Here is a 27,479-nt window from a genome sequence, read left to right as displayed (position 1 = left end):
TTTTGACTTTATGTACAATTCAGAGCAATTTAAATCCCTGTGTCCTACTTTACTCTGCAAATACCTGCTGTTCAGATATGCTCGGGAGAGCTGGGAGAGCACAGGCCCCAGAGCCTTCTGCCTTACCCCATGAGCTGGTTCTCCATGAAGTCCCTCACAACGCTGCCCAAGACAGACATTTGCTCACTTTGTGAGGTGGCATCAGTGTCGCTTGCTAACAGTTATGAGTAATGAATTGACAATAAGGTAGATGTTTCCTTCTGGTAGCACAATGACAAGGAGCCCTCACATCCCATTTCTTTCTGTGTTAAAACTATTCCAAGCTTAGCCTGCTATAATATGACCAGTTTGCTGACTGCTCACCATATGCTGAGTTTAAAAGCAGTGAGGCCTTCCTAAGGGATTCAATACATATAATGTGTTTGGAGGATGCGAGATTAACATAAAAAGTGAGCTCTCTGCTGTGAGATCAGATGTTGGCAATGACAGCTTCTAAAGGTGCTGCCTCTTTCCTGAGATGGCATTTCAAATAGGAAAACATTGAAAATGAAATGCACAAACACTTGCTGAAAAATAAATGCAACTTAAATTGTATATCCTCGTGCACTCATGCTTTTTTTGAGAAACGGAATCTCCAGTGATGTATTTATACCTGGAGATGAAAATACATCTGATTTGTCATAAAATCATTAATGAATACCCAACACCATGTGCTCTGCCTGGATAAAACTGGTCTGCTGGCATGTGAGTCCGTAAGATGGATTGTCACTTGGGTAGCTACAGAAACATTTGGGAATGCGTTTTCCCCTTTCAAGTTCCCTGTCCCTGCAGCTCTCTGTTGCTTGTGAGCTGCACCGACCCAAAAGCCGATTAAACACCGTGAGTCAGAGCGTTCCTTTCAGGATTTCTTAGCCAAGAATCAACAATGGAGAAGATCATTTGCATGGGTTTCTAGTCTATGAAACATCATTCTGTCCCTTTGAATTCTGAAACACAAAGAGAGAGTATTTTAGTTCACCTGCAAGGTCCTGTCCTTTGAGCTCGTTTAGGTAAATTGACTTTGTGTAATGAAATTTTCATTGCTTCTGGGAATAAACAGAATAATATATTTTAAAAAGCATTGCCTACATAAAAATTGCTCCATTTCTAGTTACAGACTATACCAAGCAGTAGTATTACAAACTAAGTAAACATCAGATAACAGGAGAGCATTTTTAAAGGGTATCTCTTAGAGATTAATTCATGTCCAGTGGGAAGGATGGCCTAAGCAGAAATCCCATTTTACTGGGGTAGGAGTTAGGATACACAGCAGCCTGTCCTTCTGGGCCTCTCCTCTGCACACGTAATTCCCGGTTAGTGGAGCCATCTCCTGCTGCAGCAAAGCTCCCAGCATTATTCCACACACTCCAGGGAGGAGAGGAGAGGAGTGTGGCAGGTAGTGGTCCTCAAAGTTCTTTTCCTGTACAAAAACAGCAGCACCCCTCACTGAGTGAGATTAAGGGAATGTTTCACGCACTCCCAGGTTTCCTGTGTAGCCCTGCCGTGGTGATGTTGCTCTGCATCCCCAATGAATTGATGCTACAGCCCTGAGCACTTCAGAACTGCAAAGCACGGGTGATAATGACATTCAGTGCTGCAAAAAGCTCTGCCTCCCACTGCACTTCTACATATTAAAAAGGAAGGGAAGAAAAGGCCCCCACAAATGCCAGGCTCCAGCATCAGGTCTGAATCATTAATGAGGAACAGCAGATTGAGTTTCTCCTTAAGTGCAAAATTTATTGCGGCCTGAACTGTTGTACCTTGGGCTGGTGCATGCACAGCATTCTGTTTCTTTCTGTCTAGGTCACTGATTTTGCCTGGAAAATTGAATGTCATTTGGTAGGTGAATTTGTGGGTTCTGGATATACTCTCAGCTATAGAAGTAGAGGACAATAGCCATTATTTCTCAGTCCCTCTTCCTCTGGTGGCACAATATGCAGTTATGTGCTCAGATTCAGGGTGAACCTGTTCACACTGGAGTCTTGCCCATGGGAGAGCAGCAGATGAGGATATGGTCTCACCTGCAGTCTTTACCACCCTTTACCTAAAGAGTATAATAGCCACATATGGTTTTGTGAGACTTACTTTTCAGTCCATATGGAGAAACTTCTGAGCATGTGTTTACAAACAAAACCACCCTTTCCTCAGGGCTCTGAGGGAGACTTTTCAAGATAACTGCCTGTCTAGATCGCGCTTCTTTGCCAAAACAGATGTTATAATGTATATTTCCTACAGCAGGTTTTTCTCTCAACAACGTTTCACTCCCTCTGCCAGTGAATGTCTCTACATTCATTAAATAGCTTAATTATCTCAATATCACATAAATTACTTTAAAGCAAGCAAACAACAAACATCACTCGTTTTCTCATGGTAGTCTTTCGTGTGGGAAGCAGAGTAGCCCATGGATTCTGGGAACGCTTCCATAGTCCATTGTACATCCTACTGATCAAAGGATGCAGCTCTTGTTCTCCCGGTATTACAGGTAAGGTCGTTTGGATTACAGTGGATTTGCTTCCAGAAAAAGTGAACATCCAGTGAAGTATCTCACATGGATAGACAAAATTCATCCACCTGGCAAGACCTCATTCTGCTTCTTTGCACTGCACAATATTTAGCTTCCTTTTTACAGTTGAATGCTATTTAATAGACACTGTTTAAATGAAAATAGTGCCAATTATTCAATATATTAATGGTATTACAATAGTCTGTGGGAACTAATGAAGAATAATTTGTGCTGGACATTTTGCAGAAGTTGGTGAAGCCAGTATTTTCCATGAAAAGCATGGAACATAAAACTAACGATAATATTTACGTTATTAACAACTTACTCTTGTTTTCTACAAGCGCAATGTTTGACATTATGACTACTTCTCCTGCATGAAAACCTGGAACTCATATATATTGTTGTTATGATGACTGGAAAACTGAAAATGAAGTGAGGTAAGTAAATGCCCTGCTTGTGTCTTACTACTCACTGTGTGGACAAGACAAGCTACGCTTTGCAGTACTCTGTCTCTCTTTTACAGAACCTTGTCTTTAATTGTGTCTCATTAAATAGCAATACAACACTGAACTGACACCATGCACGAGTGCTTCACAATCACCTATTTGGGCTGATCTCCTGTGAGCTAAACTGTCTAAACTCTGACAGTGTTCTCCAAGAAACACAGCAAGCAGGCATGCTCCAAGGCTGATCAGGATCAAGGGAGGCTTTCAGATGTCTAGGTGTAGGTGTAGCTTATGCGTCCACTGAAAACAGGCACCAAATCAGCCTTTGTTTTCTTCAGTAGTTATATTAATACTGTTCAAAGGCAATGAACATTCAGGTACAGGGTCTTCTAAAAATTAACAGCAATTCTAATCCAGTTGCTTTTATTTCATCTACTAAATAGTAAATCGCTTCTGAAAAAATAATTGCTTTTGACTTTTATTGCCTAATGAATTATTCACTTCAAGTGGGAAAGGCAATTTTATAGTATCTCATAAAAAGTATTTTAAACAATATGGTTATTATACATTTTCAGTCTCTGCCACAGATTGTTTTGAATGTTTTAACTGTGATATGAGATTTTAAATATTGAACATATTGGGTGCCAGTGAATATTTCAGAAAACACAGACAAGCTCTTCTGGCTTCACAGTTTGTATTATTAAACTGTCATGAAGTGGGAAAAGCCTCTCCTGTCATGAGACTGTCAAAGGGGAAACACAGAAGTGACTTTGAAGAGAACCTGCAATAGTAAAGGTCTGAAAGAAGGCAGTGGAGAAAGAGAGTAAGAAACATGAATGTAATAGAACAAAAAATACCAAGCTGGCTGGTATACTGAAAAAGGGGTTCATATTTCATGTAGTCACAGTTCTAAGCAGTAAGGCTGCCTTGGCAGATGAATGGCACAGGTTAGAGATCTCTCTGTGCAACTGTCAAGCTGTAGGATTTAAGCTGGGATTCGAGCAAGTGTTTCAATCAGATAGGGAAATTTAAGGAGGAATATTGACTGCAAGGCCTCACTCATAGTCAGGTAGATGCAGCTCATACGTCAAAGCACAGTTCTCAGTTTAAAGGGAAGTACATGTTACCTGATGCCTTCCAGACCTGGTTTGTTTTGCTTTAAATAATAAAAAGAATTATAATAATAATACTTGAAACTAAAATTTTATTTTCAGATGACCCTCAATTGGTCATGGCTGCCTGGAATTCCTGAGTCTCACCAAGTCCTCCTATCTTAGCAGCAAGTACTTCCCCTGTGTAGGCTGTCCCAGGAAGATGTGTACCACTACCTGACACAAAGGTAATAATTTTTGGGGAAAAGGTTTTATCAGCAAGCTGGCATTATGGAACTGAAAGTATTCACAGATCAGAGAAACTGATAAAATGGGTTAACCATGGATCTAGGAATGTAAAAAAAAAAAACACTTTCAATGTTGAAATTTCCTAATCAGCAAAAATTGAGTTTCCCTGTATGGATAAAAAAAAAATTAGATACATAAAGAGAAACAAGTCTTAGGAATTAGCAGATACACGCAAATATTTAAAGCATGTCTACACTGCAGAACTGTGTTGCAATAACCTTTCTGAAGTTACTAACACATCTACTGCTACATAATGTACAAGGCATAGGCTTCTTTTCATGCTAATCTGGTAAAATCCCCTTGATCTTGAAAAGATAAAAGACATTGCAGGGCTATCTTTTACTTTCATCTTCTCTGTCTATTATCCAGGTCTTTATAAGTCACCTTTGTCTCACCTGCTCCTTACCTCATAACTTTCCTTTTTGAAAGAGCACATTAACACGTTAAGATGCACAAATAGCCTCTTCTTACAAAAAAAATATGACAGTCTCTTGAGATCAAAAAGGATGATTGTCATTTATCTGCTGTTTAGACATGCTTAAGTGGGCATACTTCTTACTGTCCTGGAGGGTCATTTTAAGGTCAATACTGTATGTAAATAATACAATTCAGCTGAAGTTCAACTGACCAAAAAAAGATGGAGGCTTCCCCATTAAGGTTCAAGATGAAATAGCAATTTCCTACATGTACTAATCATCCAATGTGTCTCTGTTCCCTTGAGATCTAATAATTCTTTAAAATTCCACAAGGGAGGATTGCCTTTGCTTTTATGATCCAGAGGTTTTTCATCCAGAAAATAATATCCCATGTATATTGCATGAATAAAGGAAGGGGAAGCCTCCTCAGAGAAAAAATTATAAAAAGCCAACTAATTTCTAACACAACACAAGCTGGTTTTCCCTGTAACAAATTTCCATAGTTATTCCTGTCTGTCTACTATATGCCAGTTAAATGGGCTTCTAATACACTTTGTTCCTTTCTGTGCAAGTGATTCATCTTTCCTTTGAAGAGTAGGGATAGCACAGAACTGAAAACAACCATTTCTGCTTAGGGGAATCCTGGGTTAGCCCCATGTAGTACCCATTGATATAAAATCTATATTCTATTTAAAAGCTCCATATTTCCCACAAGTTACCATAGTGTCTTCTAGTGATTAGAACATGAGAAAATTCTCCTGCTATGAGTGGATTTATCTATCTGTATGAAGAAGTACATGGTCCCTGATTTAGTCTTACCAGTCTGAGAGGAGCCTCCATTTTTCCTGCCTAGGTCTTACAAGGTGTCAAAGTGAGAGATGTAGCTCAGTTTTGACATACCACTTAAAAATAGGACTACGAAGATAATTTAGAGATACTGACATGTCCTATGTTACTTTTTTCACCCAAGGAGAAAACAAAACTTAATATGAATATCCATAACTCTTTCTTCTCTCTTGCTGTTAAAAGTGTACAGTAAAGTTCGCTTGAGTAATTATCTTGGATCTCACTGAAGTATTACCAAGAGCACACCTACATGTTTGTGAGTGTGTAGATACTTGTGTAAGAAACATTTATCCCAATTAAGACTAGTTTTTTAGCTGTGGCTTGATCAAAGACTCACCAGGAACACACAGATTTACCTAAATGCAAACATTTCCCCTCTGCTCACATTTTCCACATCCACATGGCAGCTGTTTTTCTAGTGAAGCTGTGTTATTTTCCTCATGAAGTCCTCAAAGTAAGTGCTTTGTATAAGAAAAGGTAAGGAAATTTATACTGCAGACTGATTTCTGTTTTATTCTTCTTCTTTGTTGGAAAAGGGTGGAATTGATATTACCTAAAGCCTTTGAGATCAAACTTGATCCATTAAAACATTTCCATGAAGCATAGTCTCTATGCTAAATAAATTGTGGTTAAGTAAAACCAGGAATCATGAAGAGTTGGGAGTTTCACTTGTGCACTAATCTTCTATTTAATCTCACTGTGACTGCTCCAAATATTAAGGACTGGCTTTCCAAATGGGAAGCATCACTGGAAAACCAATGCCATAGGTGAAAGAAATTTATAATAGTTTTGCTTTCTCTTGAAAATGATGCATAATAAGTGTGGGGGAAAGTGATAGTGGTACTTCTCCAGGGGGCAGTCTCTTCATGGAGCCTGTAGAACAATTAAGTGAAGAAGCTGAAACAAGCAAAAGCAAATGCTAAATAGCTGGGTTTATGTATCAAAAAGCAACCTCTTAATAGCAATGATATAAAATAGATGATACTGTTTAAACAAAGCAGGTCCTGGGGACTTTTAGAAAAAGACTTACATTAAATCGGAAGTCAAACAATGCCCTTGAAAGAGGATTTTTCATTGTCGTGAATCAGGAATAGGAAAAGCATTTCCCAGTAATAAATGGTGATGCAAAATGGATTTTCCCGTCATGGTGCTAAATTCTGCCTTTTGCTGTCAATAGGATTAACTGGATGTTAAAAACCTGAGGTGTTTACATCTGACTTATAAATGTTTTTCAGAGAATAAAAATTGCACTTCATGAATGCAAAGGAGAAGCTAAAACATGAAGTAATACAGGTGACTGTTTTAAACTAAAAGCAGCACACTCTGGACAATGAAATGGAACAGGATCTATTTTGCTGAGACAGCTTTTTGTTTTCCACCTGGATGAAAGATTTTGCATGAAAGAAAAAAAAGGCAATGTACACAAAGCCCTCTGCCTTTACTGCTCTATGAACTATCAACTTGAATGAAGTCTGATGGACCTGGGGCAGCTGTTAAAACTGCAGTTCGTCCCTTCCCTGTCTAAATATGATGCCAAGTAGCTGCATGGCCCCAAACCTGGACAGACAAGACCAAAAGGCAAAAATAATTCCAGTAGTAAAAAAAAAAAAAAAATCTTTGTGATGTCTCAGCAGACACAGATTTAGAAACTGAAATGCATAAACATGAGAAGATCTGTTGAAACTCTAACATGCATTGTTGACCCACAGCATGCTGGATTGTTTTACACTCAGCTGGGGGAATTTTCAAAGGTAGTAAAGTGGGCAAACCTAGAGATATGACTAAGGCTTACAAGCATCTTACAGCTTCTATAAGATATTTCATTCTTTCCATGCTTCAGAGTTTTCAGATAAATAGAACAATTGCAGAAATTAGAAGAAGCAGGTGGAATAAATGGAATTTAATGCAGTCATCACAAATTAAGGCTGATGTAATGCTAACATAGTATATATTATCATGGGTTGATAATCTGCTGGCTACCTGAAGTTCTTATGCTACAATAAACCCCTTAGTTTAGCACGAAATCATCATGGCCACAGCAAAATTTGAGTACAAACAACCAACAGTCAGGTTTTGACACTAATAGAAGGGGATTTCTTAGGCCAGGTGCTCTTATTGACTAAAGACAGGCTTATTAATCTTTCATTTCAAGTGTACTGCTTGACAAGCCTGCCCTAGTTTCCACACCACATGCTCACCTGCCAGCCTTCTCAAGCTTGTGACACCAATTCCTGAACACCAGAACCAAATTAGCATTTGACCTTTAGCAAGTTAGCTCAGAATGCAAGTGCATGTCCAAAACTCACACAACTCATCTTTTCTTGGCCGAAAACCTAAAGAAACCATCTAGGAAGACACTGCAGGTTATGAGCACAAGCAAAGAGCATGGAAGTAGGGAGTTTACAGGGTGTGATTTACTTGCAGTAAAAATAGTAACCTTCCGGCATTCACAGCCCACTGTTTCAAGGAAAAGGAAATAAAAAATTAAGTGTTCAGTAACATCAGAATGGCATCTGAAATAATTAAACTACTGTTTTCAGAACCCTGAGGAAGAATGGGATATAGAGGAAAACCTGTCTAATTTTTAAGAAAAATTAAATAGCCTACTGCTGTACTGTGAAACAATGCATTAAATTTGGTGCTCTATTTTTTTTTATTTTGCAATGTTTTTACGAGGAAAAAATAAGCACAACTTACAGAGAGCTTGAAAAAGTAGCCATACATATTATATGTATATATAATAGCTGTCTCACAAATTTCTTTCCCTTGGTGTTTTCCCTCTCTTCCCATATAATTGGAGGTCCCAAGCTCAGGTATTTCAATCAGCTTTCTCCGGACTCCCTCTATAGCCAGTGGAGAAAAAAAGGACCTCTAGAGAGCACTGCAACACATAAATTCTGAATCGCCTTTAGCAGGGCTCTCTCCCTTCTCTCTCAGCTCTCAGGAGAGCCTTTGAAAGTTTTCAGTTAACTGGGAGAAAAGGTTTATCAACACTCCTGCTGTGAGGCAGCAAACGTGTTTCCATTTCTTTAAAAATATTAGGTGCCTATCTAAAGCCGCTGGAAACTAATTCCTTGTTTCAATGATTTCCCTGATCCATTTTATTTTTTTTATTTTCCCTAATTAGCTGTAAACTAGACACATTTACCTGATTTGATATAGCATCACCAGAATTCAGATATCCTGGCGTGTTGAGCTGATTAGGTTCTTTTTAACTTTAGAAGTGGAATAAGTTTTCAATTACTCAAGTTGCACAATAATTTCTCAAGTTAATTTATAAAATCCGAAACTTTTACCAGATTGTTGATGCAAAAGCTACAGTAGCTAAAAAGTACTGTTGCAGAATATACTGTTGAATATTTGAAAGACATCGACTTAAGAGTTCTCTTTATGCTTCTACGCATAGGAATTAAAGTACTAAGTTCTGTATTTTATGCTGCTATCTTTGCAAAATACTGTGCTTGAAGAAATATATTTTTGTTTTAATAGCTGATTTTTCAATGGCATCAAGGGGTATGCACAAGTCTCTTCATAGAATGGTGTCCTGGTTTTATTTATTTTTCTAAAGGTTGCTTCAAAGCATTTTAGGCACTTCACAAACTCAAGGCCAAGAAACTCAATACTAATGAATTGGCAATATGATCCTTTTTAGAGGCAACTAAATTTTCTTGACTCTAAAATGATGACAGTTAAGATGAATCTTTAATTTTCACTGCCTGCCCATGAACATTATCCTTTAACACAAAATTAATTTTTCATCTATTTGTGTGTGCCTAAAATTTCCTTTCCAAAAATCAAATGTCCCTTTCACTTCCATGGAAAAACACTGAACTTTGTAATGTTTTTGCAAGATTTATCCCCAACACATTCTGAAATGTTTAATCAAAGGTATCAGTAGATACCACTTCTGTTTCATTTAAAAAAAACCAGCTTACAAATAAGTGACATTTTAAATACTTTGTGTTACTTTCAGCAATGTTCTACTCTAGCAAGCAAAATGAGACATGACACAACAATGTAACTCTATTAAATGACAAAATATTTTCTGTGTTCCTGAACTCTGAAATTATTTTAAAAGACAGAAAGAAATCTATTTGCATTTTGTCTCCATAATACAAGCCTGTACATTGCAGATGTCTGCATGACAAATGTACCTCCAGAAAGAAAAGAAAAAATAATTCACTACACAGTAGTTTATCCTGAATAACCAGAAGTCAAATGGTACAGTAAAAAGCTTTTAGAAAATCAGAGAAGGAGTAAACATAATATCTTCTAGAAGCAAGAAAATGTAGCCCTAGCTAAATTATGTTGCCTGGTGGGGTAATTGTTAAAAGACAAGCTTTCAAGCTTTTTTATGATTAATAGAATTCCAACATTATATAAATATGATCAGATTAGATTTATCTTTTTATGCAACAAGCTGTGCTTTAGCAATTGTCATTTTGTTTTGATAGGCAGAGAAAATATTATTGATATTGACATAATAACATTCTTGTTTTACTAACTTTATTAAAAGTAGCTCCAAAATAGAAAAGTTCATAAATACATAACTCAAATTAAATCAACCAAACATGCCCAGCTTTATAAACATAACTTCTTTTTCCACTGGCAATATGAATTAGTGACTCCTTTGTTCTGCTCGAAGTAAGATTGTTTTCTCACTTGCTAAACAGTTGTTAAATTGGTGAGACATACCCAATATATGGGAGTCCCAAAGGATTGATGTTCTTCTGTCAGTCTTTTATGACTCAGGGAAGTAAGGACCAGTGATAACTAAACATAAGTCAATAACTCTGCAGAAATACCAATTTATTCCATAATCTACTCTTTAATCCACTTTTCAATTACAAAGACACTAAATGTAGCATTAATTTCTATTTCTCACAAGGTCAGCTATTTGGATTGGTCACTCCTTTTAAAATTTCTCCATTTGCTTTCCATCTTTTACTTCCTCAGAAACAGGTTTTTGCCTTTTCCTCACCTTTCAGTTCCTTCCCATTTCAGCCTGTTATGACTACCCTCATGATTCTTTTCCTTTACTGTAGAATTCCTTCCAGCCGTTTTTTTTCCAGCAAGTGGGGTTCCCAGTTACCTGTCTTTTCTTCACAGTCACCTCACAGGAAGGAGATTTTGCTTGTTCTATACAAATATGGGGTTCCCTCTCACAAGTAACAATCGATAGGTTGAAACAGCCTCAGATTCAGCCACTGGAGGTCTAGGTTATTTGGAAAAATTCCTTCAAGGAAAGGTTTGTCAGAAGCTGGAACAGGCTGCCCAAGGAGTCAGTGGTGGAGTCAGTGTTCCTGGAGAGATTCAAAAGATGTGTAGGTGTGGCACTTGGGGACAGGGCTAAGGAGCGGCCTTGGTAGTGCTGCACTTACAGTCTTAAGGGTTTGTTCCAAACCTAACTGAATCTATGTTTCTATGGCCTCTTGTCACTCCTGCAGGAGTTTAACTGAGGAGAATATTCCAAATTAATCTTGGGGGGGGGAAAAAAAGTAAAAAAGAACCCTCACCAACAATAACCTTCACAAGCAAAAATCTATGAACTTTTTCTACCAAACATTTTGTAGAACTTTGCACTGATAGCACCAATCCTTTGCGATACTTCTCCCACATAAACCCTTTGTCCATGACAGTCAGTACAAGCGAAAATTCTTCAGGGAAAAAAATATTAAGTTTTAAAAGGATCTGCAAAATGCCCAGATTTAAATGCTTTAAATTTTTTTTTTTCTTTAATTTCATTCACCTCATACATCACACTCAAAATAACATCCATCAAGAAAGTTATTGTGGCAACATTGACAGCTGTGGAATATCTATCTTTTAATGTTGTAGATGAGCTTTTAAAAACATTCTTCCTGCCTGATACAACTTAGGGGCTTGTTAAATAGAGATTAGAAAAGGAAGGATATTCTTGTGCTTCAGAAATCCTATGTTTCCATAGCATTTTGAAGTCCTTTTCCTGCAACTGCTGCAGGTTTCATTTGTGGTCTTGGAAAAGTCAATCTTCATCACCTATGGAAACACTATTTCATTCCTTCAAACTCTTTCAGAAGTAACATCCATCTTGATTTTTGACTTGTTGGGTATAACTTGTCAATCATTTATGTCATCAAATCCAGTGCTTAGAATCCTGGGAACATCCTATTACCTGGGATGTCTGGGTGCTCTCATAAAACAAGCAATAATCACCACCATAAAAATAATTGACGCAAAGACATACATTAGTGAACGCTACAACCTGTGAGGCACTGAGCTGATATTAATTTGGGAGTTGCAGCGATTTGGACCAAATACTGCCATACATGCATGATGGGAACACGCCTCAGTAATTTCTGCTCACAAAACCAGATTAATTTTAAGGCTAAAAACTTTCTTTCTAAAGCCCTTTTCACATCTATTGATAACCTTCATTATTAGTTGCTAACTTGCTTGGGTGTGTTGATCTGCGAGTCCCATTTGAATACATTCATTATTATACCGCCAGAAGAAACAAAATTAAACTTAATTAGAGGTCACATCACCTCCAGCTCAAGTTAATTAAAAGCCTAATCAAACCTTTTGGGAAACAGTAGCCTGTCACTGAAAAAATGATAAGGGGAATAAATTGCATTATCCCCACACTAAGGAGAGTAATCTGTCTGATTGCCTTTTATTTCTCCCCCTGCCCGATTTTGCACAGAAAGAAATACATGGAATAGTATATATACTCTCACATAACATTTGTACTAAATAAATGAGTTTGCCTGCTTTCCCTCAGTCTGGTAATCAATGCCTATCGCAGGAGGAAATGCAGGAATTACGCTGCATGTCTTTATGCTGCCTAGCACATAAAAATAATTAGTTGTTACAAGGTCAACTTTCCAACTTTAACTGCATTTGGGAGAAGTGTGGAAACCAGCTGGAGGCCTAACAGGACTGAATCTCCAATTAATATGGAGGAGATAGGCAGAACTCATGGGGTGCACACTCCAGCTGTTGGTGTCAGGACACCTGTGCTCTCAAATTGCACTGACCCGCTGTGCAACCTGGAAAAGCCACTGCCTCTCTTGGATGTTTGTTTTGACCATTTAAATCTGCTCACAAAATGGGGTCCTTCAGACAATTTTTGCTCCTCAAAATTGCTTACTCTTCGCTTACTGCTGTATTATCAATTAATACCAGCCATGCTGCAAGGAAGCTACAAAGAAAGATATTTCTCACGTGGGAGGTCTAATGAGGAAAAGTTCTAGCAACAGATGCTGAAAATGATTGTGGCCAGTTGTTTCATATCACCAACAGCCTCATATAACAGCCTCTCCCATCAGGAGCCCGCAGATGAAATTTATAAAAGAGAAAAACTGATTTTTCAATAAAAATTGTTTATTGGACTTGAAAAGAAGTCCTGAACAAAAATCACCCAGCAAGAAACTTGAGAATACTCAATACATTCATTATCTGTATTTCTTTGGCCCCACATATGTTTTGAGTCTGGCAAGAACCTGTTAATTTTAAGCCCAACTGCTTCCTTGGGTATTATAAGTAATATTCATTATTGAACATGAAAAACTCAAATTGTATCAAACTAACAGTTTAATATCATCCCTGTTCCATGCTGGATTCATAAAATTCATAAAAAATGAGATCCAAACCTGTGTGCTTCTGAATTTTTCTGCTTGTCCTCATCTTTATTTGTTCCTCCTGGAGAATGATGGGCTATTTAAGCTGAGCTGAGCTGATGGTTTTCATCAAAACAACTTCTTATGCCAAACTCTCAGAAATCATATATTGATTTCAGTGTTGATTTGAAAGGAAAATCCAAAGGAAATTTTTAGAGGACTTAATTTTGAAATAAAAATCCAGGGACTTGAAGCTTCATTTAAAGCTTTATTCTTAGTTATATTGTTCACATCTGTTTTGGATTGCTCTTTCCATAATTTCATGATACATAGAATATTATTGCTATTCCTGAGGGCTCCACTTAATATTAACTGAAAGGCATTATCTACTTACATGAAAATATGTTTCCTATTCGTGGGAAGAATGAAACCACACGCATAGATGTGTTTTCTTGGATTGTCCCAGAGCAGTCATTTTTCTTACACCTTTGAAGCATCCAGGTTTACCTAAACAGAGCAAAACCAGCTTAATACGGAAAAGCAGAAAGCGGATCAGGAATAAATTGCCAATACTGGATATGCCAACATTTCATTTTGGTATCGTTTTTCTCTCATGACGTGTTTTCAGGGAGGGAAAATTAGAAACACACACAAATTTGTTCTTTTGCCTGCTGTCATTTTCTCTCAAATGTTGTTCTCAATTTCAGCGCCAAGTGGAAATATCTAACATGGCATACAGATGTTTGCAGCTGAGCAAATGCATAATGCAGATGAACATTTCGGTTGCAAATCAGGGCTAAAATAAAGATTTATTATGTCTGGAACGCAACTGGAAGAATTTTCGTTCAATTTTCTTCTTCTCCTGTTGGTTCCCACCCAGCCGAACATGTATGCTGCTCGATAAAAATACACCTATGCTTAGAGTAAAGGCAGGCACAAATTTCTTAATCACATGAAGGAATTCAGATCAGCTTTCATCAGGGAAAAATGAAAGAAAATTCAGGAGAATGTTGCTTCATTTAAAAATAAAAGACCACTAAGGTCTACTAGAAACCATGGAACCGTAGAAGTATCATAAATGTAGGGAGGCCAATATCTAGGCATGCTAAAATCAGAAGGAAAAAGCAATCAGTGCTAAAACAAAGTACCAGAAATGATAGATGTCAGGAATGAAAGAGAAATGTGTCACGGAAGGAAAACAGATAAGCGGATATTAAAAGGAAGGTCCATTGAAATGAGAAAGATGAAGGACAAAGCAACAATCAATGAGAATAAAATATACATAAAGTGAGTCATAACAGGATGCTTGTATTTTGTCAGATGGAGTCATCAGTCTGTGAAAAGAAATAAAAATATAAAGCAGTGGAATAAAGAGCCACCAAAGCTGTGTTGGAAGTGCACTGTAGCTTCCCTGGGGCAGCGCAATGCCTGGGGCTTCCCTTAGCTCCACTGTAACATGCTCTGGAGTTTTGGTACCTTTCCTTCAGAACAGAGGAGTGAGATTTCACACAGTTTGTTATCTCTGAGTGTAAAAGGGAAAGCTGATACAGAAGCAGGGACTTCTTGGGCATACAGAAGCATGGGCTCCTTAGAGTGTTTTGCTTTCTTTTGAATTTGGGGAAACAAAGCTGAAACCAAAACCAGAGTTTGTGTAACTTCAGTGACCGTAAGAAGTCAAGGCAGTGATGGTAAATGGAAGACAGATCACAGCATATTCTATCAGAGCACAGAACAATAAGAAATGTGATACTATTAGCTTCTTGAAAAAGCAAAAGACAACAGCAATTCACACAGATCTCATTATTCAAGCCATTTCTAACACGGTTTTGAGCTTTGGGAGGGAATTTTGGTTGTAGTTGTTTTAATTGAGAGATGGAGATCATAATGAAGACATGATTTGGAAGTCACTGCTATAGTAGCAAATGGCTTTGTGAAAAGAATCTTGGAGTTTTTACATCTTGAACTTCTCCTCCTCTAAAGAAAGCTTTTGAACAAGGAAATGTTCAGGTTTGGAGCAAAAGACATAGAAGTCCTTTCCAGGATTATTTGCCATGGGTTCTGTGAAATGGGAATGGACTCTGATGCTACAGGTCCTGCAGGCGCTTTTCCTGGCTGCTTGCCACATTGAGGGCCTGCTTAGCTGTGTGCTTGCTCCCTAAAATGTGCATGAGTCAGCTCAGGTGCAACAAACAATTTTTTCCCTACAAGTTTCCAGGCAGATTCTTTTGTAACAGGGATGTAGGCAGCAAATCCTTAGCTGTTATGCACGTACTTCTCTTTGGTGCTCCTCACTGGAACACTGACACAGATAAGCTTGCCTCCGATATTTAAGTCAACCTCTTTGTCAATTCACCTATGTGGGATTGAAAGTATCGGCTGCTGTTCTAGGGAAACAAGGTGACCACATTCTTTTTTGTTACAATATTTTCCTCAGTGATAGGAAAAAACCAAGGTGGTGGATTCCCCATCCTCTTCTCTCTATCCCGCTAAAAGCCTGATCTTTATTTCTCACAACAGCTGCTCAAATATCACCGTTTGCACTGCTAAACGTGGTTTCAGGGGGTCATTTTCAGACCCACACACAACTTTACAGCATACAGACACCACATCACTTCATGCTTGGTTTCAGACAGGCTTTATTTAAGCTTTCTGTCTGAAACTTTCAAAAGTACGATTTAGGGTGAAATTGCAAATAAACCTTCAGAACTGCCTAATTCATAGCAGAGAATGCTTGTTAATCTTATGAAATGTACTTGATGCACTATTTAGGGAAGTTTAAAAAGCTGTTTGAATCACTGCTTTAAAAAAATTCCATAAGCTTAACAGAACAATAAAATAAATGGGCTGTGAAAGGTTCCCTAAGTTTAACAGGATTCCTCAGCAGAAAAAATGAAGGAGACTGAAACATCAGAATTCATTTCTTCTGTCACAGTGATATTTCTTATTTTAATTTATACTAAATATTGTCATACTTTTTCAAAAATATTAATATCTGCTTTGGTACTTTACCATTTCTTAGGGCTCTATAGAGTTTTCTTCCTCTCACACACTCATTCCATTTTCCTGGGTTCAAAACTACTCCTGCCACACTCAATTACTCTATTTACATATGAGGGATGCAGAAGGAGGAAGAAATCTCTATGCTAAAAGTACACAAAAAGTTAAAAATGGTTTTAAAAGTAAATCAGGCATCTGTTGTCGTTCAAGATTTTACCATTCTGGCTGTCACTTCAGAATAGCTGTTTATCTCTCTGCGTTTTCCAATGCACTTCAGGTGACAGGGTGGGAATATTCTTGGAAACATTCTAGTGTGTGGATGGTACTTTTTCAGTTTGTATCTCTATTAAATTAATTTTTGAGGCAGTACTTTGAGTGGCTCATAAACTCTTTGTTCTTTGACATGTGCCTGTGCTCTGTGCCTTGATGCAGAGGCTTTCTAAATAAGTTAATTGCTTAAATATTAGCAGAAGCAAAGAGAAATCATAGGTGAGTTTTTCAGCCATATCCTGTTACTTTAGTGTATTTTTCAAATTACAGTTGGCAAGAAATTAGAAGAGCAGTGACCTCTATATTAATGCTATAACAGAAATGGAAAATCTTCCATTCCAGGACAGTGGCGAGTTCTAGATGCAGACACTGGTATGTGTCTCCTCTTTAATGATCATTTTCTTCAGGAATAGGTTGGGTGATTCCATACTAATAGAATTACTAGTTATTCATAGAGCATTTGTCTACTACAACTGGAGTGCCATGTTATCCACATGCATACTTGCATGTTAATCTCTGTGCCTAAATCTTCTGCAGGACAGTAAAGCAGAGATTACAGAACATATAAGCTGTATTTTAACAAATTAATTAATTCTGTAGAACTTTACATGCCCTGAAATAGCAGGCTTACCACAGCACTTCTGAAATTGTGGGCTGAGACTGTTTGGAGGAAGGACAGCATTAAACATCTGCAACTGGCAGTAGTTCACTTGCTCTCAGGCTGAGAATGGGAAACCTCTGGCTGGATGTGTCTATTCCAGTCAGGAAACTGCTAATTAACCAGGATAATTGCACAGGCACTTGTGACCAGTCATAATCAGTGTTCACTTCCTTGTCTAAATGACTGCAAGCAATTCCCACTTCCAGGTCCAAACTGAAGGTTTCAAAGAAAGTGACCTGGCCGCTTTGGACAACTTCACACTTCCATATTTTAGTGTTTGCCACAGCAGTGATGTGATATCATTTCATCATATGGATCACATCACTAATGCAGATCTGAATCAAAACAAATACAAAACTCAGCTTTGTTGCCTTTGATAGAGTAAATGTTTCATATTGAAGAAGAACAGTTGTTGTTTTCTTGTGAATTATTTACAACTCATACCGATCTGGCATCATTTTCCTCCCAAAACAGTCCATCTCCATGTATTTCAGAACTGGAAAGAATAAAGGAGGGGTATGAAAGGAGACTATTAAATATGAACTGTCATGGGCTAACCCCAGCTGGCAAGTGAGTGTCATGCAGCCACTTGCTCACTCCCCCCTCATCCCACAGTAGAATGGAAGAGTGTAAAAGATTTATTTGAATTGGGATTTCCTTTTCACAGTGCAAACACCGAGCAATCCCTTCCCCCAGGCACAAGCCCTACTTGCACTTTATATAGTCTATATGAAAATCTGCTGGCAAGTTCTTGAGATCCTGAAATCCTGGGATCCTGCCCTGTCAGGCTAGTACAGAACATGGGACCGTCTTCTAGTGCCCAGAAAAGAGCTGAAGAAAAGCTAAGGGGGAAGGGCTGAGATACTGAATTTGGTGGCAGGTTGCTTCCTGCTGATGCGTGAATAAGTCTGCTACAATTCATGTGGGAATCTTTTTTTTTGTGTTGGTTTGTTTGGATCATGAGAAACTTGGAGGTCAAAACCTTGCCTTAATTATAATCTCTTTCTAATTCTTGCAATTTTAAAAGGAAAATGATGTTATTATTTTACATAATGGCATGCAGCAGAATCTGTGTTTGAACAATAACCACAGCTAAATGCATTAATGTTTCCCCAGATAACTGGTTTTTACTTTTTTTCTCCTCTCTTCCATTTATATGCACATTCTCAAAGGGAACATAGTGCTCATACCGTAAAAGGCTTGAATTACCTTTTTTTTTTTTTTAAGAATACTAGAATTGAATGAAGATAAAAAGGGATATGTATGAATTGCAATTTGGTTTTGAATACTGTCAGTAATCTCTCTATGCACCTACCAAGACACATATCTCTCCTATTGAAGATTTGCTTCAGAAAATGTTAAATGCACATCATAGCCTGATGTCCCCTGTGTGTGTGTGCAATGAAGGATGGTGAACATGCACTGTTGAAGCAGCTGTAATTCCTTCTACTGTTTTAAATTCTCTGGGAGTAGGAACTCCTTTCACTTTGCAGTGTAAATTTTGTTGCCCCTTCACCAAAAAGTTAGAAGAAAAAAATCCCCACCAGTATGCAAATGGCTTTGTAGCTTATGTCAAGTCAAGGTTTAGTGAGTTGATACGAATTGACATAGTTGATAGGAGTTGTATTTTCTGCCTTTTTTTATATATTACCTTTATTATAAAGATAACAGGATTTTATTCATATTATCTGCCCCTTACACATCTTGTAAGTATCCACAAAATCCATATGGATTTCCTGCAGACAAAATTCATCCGTTGGCCAAAACCTCCACCAAATACTTGATTCATTGATAAAACCAGGCAGCAGCAGAACAGAAGGAGGGAGAAGGCTTCAAAAGGTTTTTGTAGTCAACTTGGGTCTTATTCCTGCCAGTCGTGTACTAAGGGCTGAAAGGTAGTTATTCTTTAATTCATTTTCACACTGTACATCTTCCTTTTTGAACATTACAGTATGAGATTAGGATAATATAAACATGTCTGTTTGAAAGCTGCAGGGAAAAATGAGTTGTCAGGTATGATATATTTGACTTAACTTTCATAACTTGTATTTTAAAACAATATTAGCTCTGCATGTTATTATACAAGTGCATAATGTATGCACACCAGATGGCAATTTGGGAATGCATGCAGGAGCTGAGGCTATATGTAACACTTTGCTCACAGCACACCTTGAATTCAAGGACCATTTCAAAGAACATTCTCATTTTTTTCTTTCCTTGTAATGAAACACATCTTTCCAATAAAGGGATTTTCTGTTGAGATTAATAAACTAGGATTGGAGGAACACATCTCTCAAACAATAAAATGTTCTGGTTCATTCTCTTTCCACTCCTGTGAAAGCATTAATATTAAAAGCTGAAGTGGCTTGTGGTTTAGAGTGGTTATGAAAAAAATCACAGATAAAAGGCCTGAAATAACTGTAAGAACATAAACACTTTATATTTTTATCAGTAATAATGCCCTTCCATTATAAGACAAGCAAAAGGTCTTTGCTCTGCATTTAAACTTTAACTCATCTCTTCTGCTCCAACTAAATACATTGGTTATCCAAGGTATTTTTAATCAAAAGAAGCAATTAAGATTTAATATTATTTGTGGACCTCAAAACTCTCTTGAGGCCAATTGAGCTCTAAATAAAAAAAATTACTTGGAATCTGTATTCCCAAGTATAACCCTACAACAGCAGTACCCTCATCTGCAGAGTGTGGAAGTGGGTATCTGTTCCCATTCACTAACGCCATTTCTTTTGGAGGATAGGATTATGAAGAGTAGTTTTGTGCCTATGTATAGCAATTGGATTATGAAATATGAATATCCTGCTTGAAACACATCTGTAATTAACCAAAACTTTCTTGATGAACAAAGCAAACCCATTCACTCTTAGTCTCTTTCATCTGCTGACGTTTTTTTCACTTCATTTCATTCCAGCCACTACATTCAAACTCTACCTCAATAAATGGCAAGACAACTCTCTAAAAGAAATAGAATTACTGGGCTGGTTTGTTTTTTCTCCAAAGAATATCTGCTGCCATCTGTTGACATCTGAAGTGCTCTTGAGTCTTAAATAAAATACAATCAGATTATCAGATGTTACACATACAATTGAACCTCTCAACAGCACTTGTAGATATTGTCAATTAGACACTTGAAACTGAGCCATATGTTTCCATGTTGTAATAAAAAAGACACAGGAAAGGCTGGAAACTGTGAAAACTCACAACTCCTCAGCGTAGCATGGTATAAAACAATTTGTGTAGCTCTTGAGGAAAGTATTTGTAGTAAAATCAGTTAGAAAAGATGAAGGCTGCAGAATGGTGTTGGCAGGGAGGTACTGAGTAATTAGAGGTAACAGGGGTGGAATAACAGTGCATGGCAATGCAGGGTTCAAATGTGCAGCTGGGCTGAGTATGAATTTGGGAATAGCAGTGGGTTTGTGCTTCCCTATGTAAATATACAGCATTCATTTGCAAAGTTTGGTGAGGAAAAAAACTACTTTCTGGGAAAGTTGAAGACTACAACAAAGTACCTTTATGGCTATTCTGCATAAATTCTCTGTCTGTTGTGCTGTGAGCAGAACTTACAATTTTTAGGAACTCCTTCCAGTTTTTCTCCCTCAGTACTGCATTTAGAAATCTATGAAGTCTTATTAAGGGAAGGAGGCTTTTTTTTCCCCATTTTTACATCAGCATCGAAAAGTAAAAGTTATTGGCATGTCTATAGACTTTTTTTGGTCTTGTGTTGCAATTAATTTGAAATTAGTTAATAAGATATAGTTTGTTCAAAAATTTTAAGACAATTGCCTATACATCTCTTATACAATCATGGCATGTTGTGCAGTATCTGTGGGAATTAAGCTATATTTTATGTTATTTTTTCATAAGTTGCATTATACCTATGCCTGATAAACTTCTTCATCCAACAGACAATGATGCTTTCTCTCTATTCTTTTCCTAATCCACTAGTAAGAAGAAATATCTGCCTAAGTGTGGTGAAGTTCTGTACTGTAAGTGCATCTTCCCTGTCTGAAATGTGAATTTGTGTTCTGATTTCTTGTCTTCAGAGCATCTTCACGAGAATATTCAGATCCTTACTGCTGATACAGGAACTGAAACACCACTGTAGCAGGGGGAAACGCCCTCCTGTTATTGGCAATATGCACAACTATTTCCATTGCTAAAAGGAAGAAGTCACTCCTATAGCTTCAGAGCTCTGTTCACACGGCAGACTATACATTTTCGAGGTGTCAGCCTGCTCAGTTGGATTTATTTTGATCCAACATATATTTGTTGTCATGTTTTATGGAGAAGTAAAATAGTGCATTTAGAGCAAACACACATTTGTTTCTCTGTCAGTTGCTTTGGCTTAGATGAATCCGGGCTTGTTACAAGACTCACAAATGTCATGTGTAGTCTCAGTGCATAACATCTCCTGGGAAGTGATGCCTGTTTTCCCCAGAGGAACTGATCCTGCTTTCTGCCAGGAAGTGACAGCTGGGAATCTCCTACCAGAGGCTCTAGAGATACCCCACCAGCACACTGAATTTGCAATCACAGCTTCGTTTCGCATTTTTGCCCCAAAAAGAGGCTTCAGGCCTTTTCAAGGATATTCTGATTATTTTTCTATGCTATTAGATAGAATTTTGTTCTAAAAATGTTTTCTCTTTGAAGTTCCCAGTGTGTATTTTCTTTATCCACCAGCTGTAGAGTAGAAACTGGGGGCCTGCAAGTAAGTGCTATCAATAATTGAACTAATTACATTTCAGACATAATCCCCTATTATTATAAGAGAGTTCAGTGAGCTATAAGATAATGGACTAATAAACCCCTAAAAACTGAGATTTAGCAAGGAAATACCAGCAGAGCTTGGAATGCTGCATTCTGACCTGAGTGATGTAATAAATGTTTAATCAAGTACTATTGATAAATTTTAAGCGTGAGAAGGATCTGGATAAAACAGCAACAGAGTGAAGTTTTAGATTATTTGCAACAACTTTGCATCTCTTGTTTTTAATAAAAAACAAACAGCAGCCCTGATTTAGAGGTCTTCAAAGAATTGTTAGAAGACAGCATAAATTGGTGCCATCATAACTAGACACCTCTAGGACTATAATAATGAATGGAATTTGGATGACCCTCTTTCATGGGTATCATGAGTGAAGGAATTCAAAGCTGTTAAATGTAGAATGCTAAGAGATTTCAGATCATGCACGATTTTAACCTCACAAATATTGAAGCAAAATATTCTGGCCCCTCTTGAAAAGTTCATTTAGAAGGTCAGTTAACACCTGAATAGCAACATAAATGGCCACGATGTTAGATTTTTCTCCCCTACAGGATGCACCACATAGTAGACGAACATGTTTGGTTAATTTTTTGTGTTGATTACAGAGGAAACGATTTCTTATACCATCAGTCAAGAACAGATCTGTAGCAATGAATTCCAGAACATGATGGCACACCAATGATTAATTGCCAACTTAGCCTGTTCAACTAAGATAGCAACTGCAATAAAGACTGGTAATTGTGTTTACCAAATGGCACATAGCAATTTAAAATAATTTGGAGGGTTACAGTTGGCTTTAGGGTATGTTTATTAAGGGAATTTACACTACCATCTTCTATTAGATCCACATTAATGTGTTACAATTAAATTATTACTCCTTGATTCTATGTTGCATAGGTATTTATCAACATGATGTACCATGGCCCTGAAGTTTGTAGTTAGGGAAGAATTATAGGAGACATTCCTCTAGAGGCTACAGGAAGTTTTGTATCAATAGAGACCTAAAATACTTCTATAGAAAGGGAAGTGGAAATAACCTTTCTCTTCCATTTTCTAACTTGCTTTTCCATTTTCCAGTCTCTCCTGCTCTCTCTCCATGGTAGAGTGCTCCAGAAGAAGGGCTAGTTTCCCACAGTACATGTGTCTCCTGTTCAATTTACATTTCACCTTGGAAAAAGCTGGTGGACAGGTGAGTGCTTCCTGTTTGGTACAAGTGGGAATTTGTTCTAAAAAAAAAGCAGCAGAAAGTTAGTGAGCAGAACAGCTTCCAAATCCCTACGGCCATCAAAGACAAATGCACATGGAACACACATCACTAATGCCTCTTCTGGGTGAGAGGAAGCACAGCAAGCCCACGTGAAGGTTATTTCAGAGAAATACTTCTTTTACCCTCAGTTTCTAAAATGACTCCCTGCTGTCTCTCCTTTTGCTTTGATTTTTTTTTAAAACGCTACAGAATTGGAGCCAGCTGTAGCTTTTCACTGACCCATACAAGTATCAGGTGTGTAAAAGCTATTTAGGGTTCTTGATTTCTTTTCAGCTTTAAAGAGCAATTCTGTGATTTGCTTTCTGAGGGGTGTGTTGGTTTAGGAGTATCTTAGTTACTTGATTTGTTGGAAGGAGTGTGTCTTCCTGGCTCTAGAAAGAGACTGGTAAGGTCTTGACTTGCTGAGTTTTTTGTCTGGGATGCAAATACACTCCATGGGAAAATATCTTTCTTTAATTCAGATGATCAACAAAGGACTTTCTGCAAATGATACCTGTGTTTTAGAACATCTAAGTACCAGAAAATGGAGCAGTCAGAGGGGTGAAAAGATACAGAGGTGAAATAATTCTGCTAAATAGACAAACCAACAAGTGTGGTTCATAGTTGCTGGCCCCACATGTGTGCAAAGGAAAGGACTAGAGAAGGCAAGATGAAATTTTAGTACATTAGAAGGTGATAGACCTACCCAAGTGTAGGTAAAATGGCATGGGGAAAACAGCCAGCAGGAAAAGAATACCTGGTCCCTGGAAGTGAGAAGAAACTGGGATTTGAGGGTATAAATTTGGGATGGAAAATAACAACTTAAAGTTTGACATTCATTTTAATATCAAGTGTGGTATTTGCTTGGCTTGAGTGTAAAAGTTCTCATCCTGTTTCTAATGTATTCTCCTATTTTTGGCATGTTTCTTGCATCTCTAATCCTGAACAATTTTGGGGTCAAATGTAAATATGTATTTACACCTCTGAGTAATCTGCCTGAATACTCTTTCTACTTATTTTCTATTCTTACCAACTGAGGGTACCCACTTATTTTGATTTTCCTGTTGCATAGCTTCTTTTGGGGGTCTTGAGACATGCAGAAAGTTGAAAGTTTATGTAAAAAAAATTCACCTAGGCTCTGGTGTAGGCATTTTTTATTTTTCATCCTTTTTTCTTCTCAAATGATGGTTGTTACTTGGACTGTTTTCATGAGGGAACTAGTTTTATAAGAAAGCTTACTTCTGATTAATTGGATGATATAGATGCATAGTCATAGTGCTTCAGACAATTTCAATGGGAAATTAAAATTAACCTGGGGGCAGGATGTGGTTTTTCTGGTCAGATTTCACATGTAGTGCTAGTGTGTAAAGCAAAAACAATATATTTGTGCTTAATTTTTTATTCTAGTGAAGATATATATTTTACCTTCAGATATTTGTTGAATTATAAATAATAAGTGATCCAGACCAATATATCTAAGATTTTACTGTGTGAATATTGTAAGTTTGATATGAAATGTGTACTTAAATATCCCTTTTGTGAGGTTTAGGGAGCTTTAAAGGTAGGTTTACTTGTGCCTCATGGTTTCTGCTGCAGTGAGCACTATTGATCTTGCTTTGTGACACTTCTATCACTAACTATCAATAATGTGCTGGTTTCTCTTACTAAATAAGAACCAATACATGTAGTCAAACTAACCTAGCCTGATTCCAGGCAGAAAATAAAGGCATAGAGGGAGAGAGAAGAGGGAAACAACTTTGGTTGGTGCAGGATGTTGGCAGGTTGCTAAGGGCCTCGCAGTTCCCTACTTTTCTGGCTGCGCCACCGTGTCCAACTTAAATCTCCCATTTTCACAAGATCTGATGCTCTAGTTAGGTGAGAAATTGTTTTAACACACACACAGAAAAAAGCTTCCCTAATTTCAAAAAATCCCTTAGCTGGTGTGAATGACAGTAAGACCTTTCAAAGCTTCAAAAAAGCACCCAGTAAGCCTGACACCCTCATTGGTATGTATCAATATGCCTTTGCCTGACACCACAATTAGTATACCATCAAATATAACATGCAATAATTTAATTAGTATTCACAGGGGTAAATATGGTGGGGAAGAGTTCTTAAAATAGTTGATAGAAAGGGAAACGATATGAAGCTTTCAGGCAGCTGCCAAGCCTGATGCCTGTTGACACAGCCCGCTTGGTTCACCGGAAAGCATTTGGACAAAATTCCTTGCCAAATTGCCACTGAGAATTTACACAGCCAAGGAATAACAGCTCTTTGTGGAGAAGAATGCCAACTTTGCTTGTCAAAGAAGGCACTAAAATGCCATAATTTTCCTGAGAATCCTCACTGGGGACCCCCATCCAGACATCCTCTGCCTGTGGGTTGGGAATTCCAGGAAGGCTTAGGCCTCGGCAGCCATAGCTGTGAGTGTGATCAGCTGTGCCCAGCCCTGTCCCCACCAGGCCTGGTTTTATGCCTGCTTTCCCACTTTGGCAGTATTTTGAAGATTACTGTGGAGAAATAAACAGGATGGTTTATGGAAATAGTAAGAAACACTATCTACAGGCATTATGCGCTGGTTAAAGACAGTCTTTCTCCCTGCCCATGGAATTAATCACCCATCTAACACTTAGCCATCATTATCACACTAATTTGAGCATTTTTTTCTCACTGTGGAAATAATAGCTATTACTTAGGCTTCTGGTTGTTATTTAAAAAGCCCAGAAAGGGGAAAAACCACATCCCACTGAAAGCTAACAAGGTGCCTGTGGTGGGTTTGTGTAACTTAGCACAGAGATGATTTGCAGAGTACACAGGGCTGGAAAGTACAAAACTGAAACAAAGCCTAAATTAATGCATATAATCTTTCACAAATGTAAAATACATTTCCTTTATTTATGTACCACTCTTCTTGCCTTGACATATTTGTTGGAAGCCTTCCCCAACAGAATCCTGCCTGGAAAACAGCATTGAGGAATAGAACATTGGTGAGGAGCTGTAGAGAAAGGTAGAAATTGTTTTAACTACAAATCTGCATGCAGTTAAGGAATGGGAGTTATGGTGAGGGTCTGAAGGGGGTGGGGGACAATTAACCCCCACTAAAGACTTTATTTTAAAGGTATAAATGTTACACACAGATGGACAAAGGAATGTGGTGAGTGTAGCCAGCAGCAGGGTTTGACATTTAAGTGAGGAGTAGTTCACTGATGTACCACAAGACATGAAATCATTCACCATCGTTTTAATATTTCTAATAAGCATGAGAGTTCTGGTGTGCCTTTGATTGCTTCAGTACTGATTCCAAATAATCTTTATGCAGAAGAACGAATAGCAGTGTCACAAGTGCCTCAAGGTGGGAAGTTCATTTGGGTTAACGGTGTGCTTTTAGTTCTGAGTAATCTCTGAAGGAACAGTGCTGTGGGTTGTTTTCCCAGCTCTCCTGGCACACCGTTAAATAGTTCAGCAATATTCCACAATATCTGATGTGAATGTGTGTGCACAGTGTGTAGCCTTGCTTTGTTAGGAGCATTTGGGTGCTTTTACTACCCCTGAACAACATACAGTACATTCAGCATCAATTTCATTCCCCTTTTAATTTAGAAAGGAAAACTTACGGTCCCAAATGTATGGCTCACTTTTCATATGAAGTATTGTATTTCTGTGATTTATTGAGATATTAACATGGAAATGGTGATGTTAAACAATACTTGGAATAGCTCTAAAAGTGTAGTGGGAATCATGATTTCATAAGAAGAAAATTAGTTATGTAGGTAACATTATTGTATAATTTCCCAGGGGATTTCTACATCGGGCAAGATTTTATTATATTCTAAAAAAAGTTGCTTGCACTCACTTTAAATATAAAGTACTGCTGAATATGACAATATCGTAAGGCTGCTCACAGTACAAGCAAAGACATCTGTTAATGGTACCATGAATAGTTATGAACTGTGGTACTCAAATGGCTTTGCCAGCAAAGCATTGCCTCCTAATTTATTTTTATAGCAAATGGATGCCTCATTTTTCATGGTTTGGTAGTTTGCATTCAAATGTACCAATAACTTCCAAGGCAATCACTTCTACACAGCATGTTTTATTTGCAAACGTAAGATGCAAGAGCTAATGGTGTGGTGGGTGGTAGTCTTCTCCATCAGCAGTTTTGTATGAATCCTTACATTATTTTTTTAGATTAGTTCACAAAAAGGAATGTGCTATGTAACAATATGTTTACGGCATGTAAGATTTGATTTCATTTGTTATCACACAAATTA

The 27,479-nt window shown here is 37.7% G+C and overlaps 1 long non-coding RNA gene across 1 annotated transcript in view; it reads left to right on the top strand.

Moving 5' to 3' along the window:
• The window catches only part of LOC116444590, a 55,606-nt gene extending 32,460 nt beyond the window's left edge, over positions 1-23,146 (top strand). The window contains exons 4-5 of the long non-coding RNA XR_004240393.1: positions 4,203-4,327; positions 23,040-23,146. This is a non-coding gene — a long non-coding RNA (uncharacterized LOC116444590). The remainder of the gene's footprint in view (positions 1-4,202; positions 4,328-23,039) is intronic.
• Positions 23,147-27,479: the final 4,333 nt, after the last annotated feature.

This window comes from Corvus moneduloides, chromosome 5 (assembly GCF_009650955.1).
Source record: "Corvus moneduloides isolate bCorMon1 chromosome 5, bCorMon1.pri, whole genome shotgun sequence".
NCBI lineage: Eukaryota > Metazoa > Chordata > Aves > Passeriformes > Corvidae > Corvus > Corvus moneduloides.
Note: the sequence above shows the minus strand (reverse complement) of the source record. Positions and strands in the feature narration are given on the sequence as shown.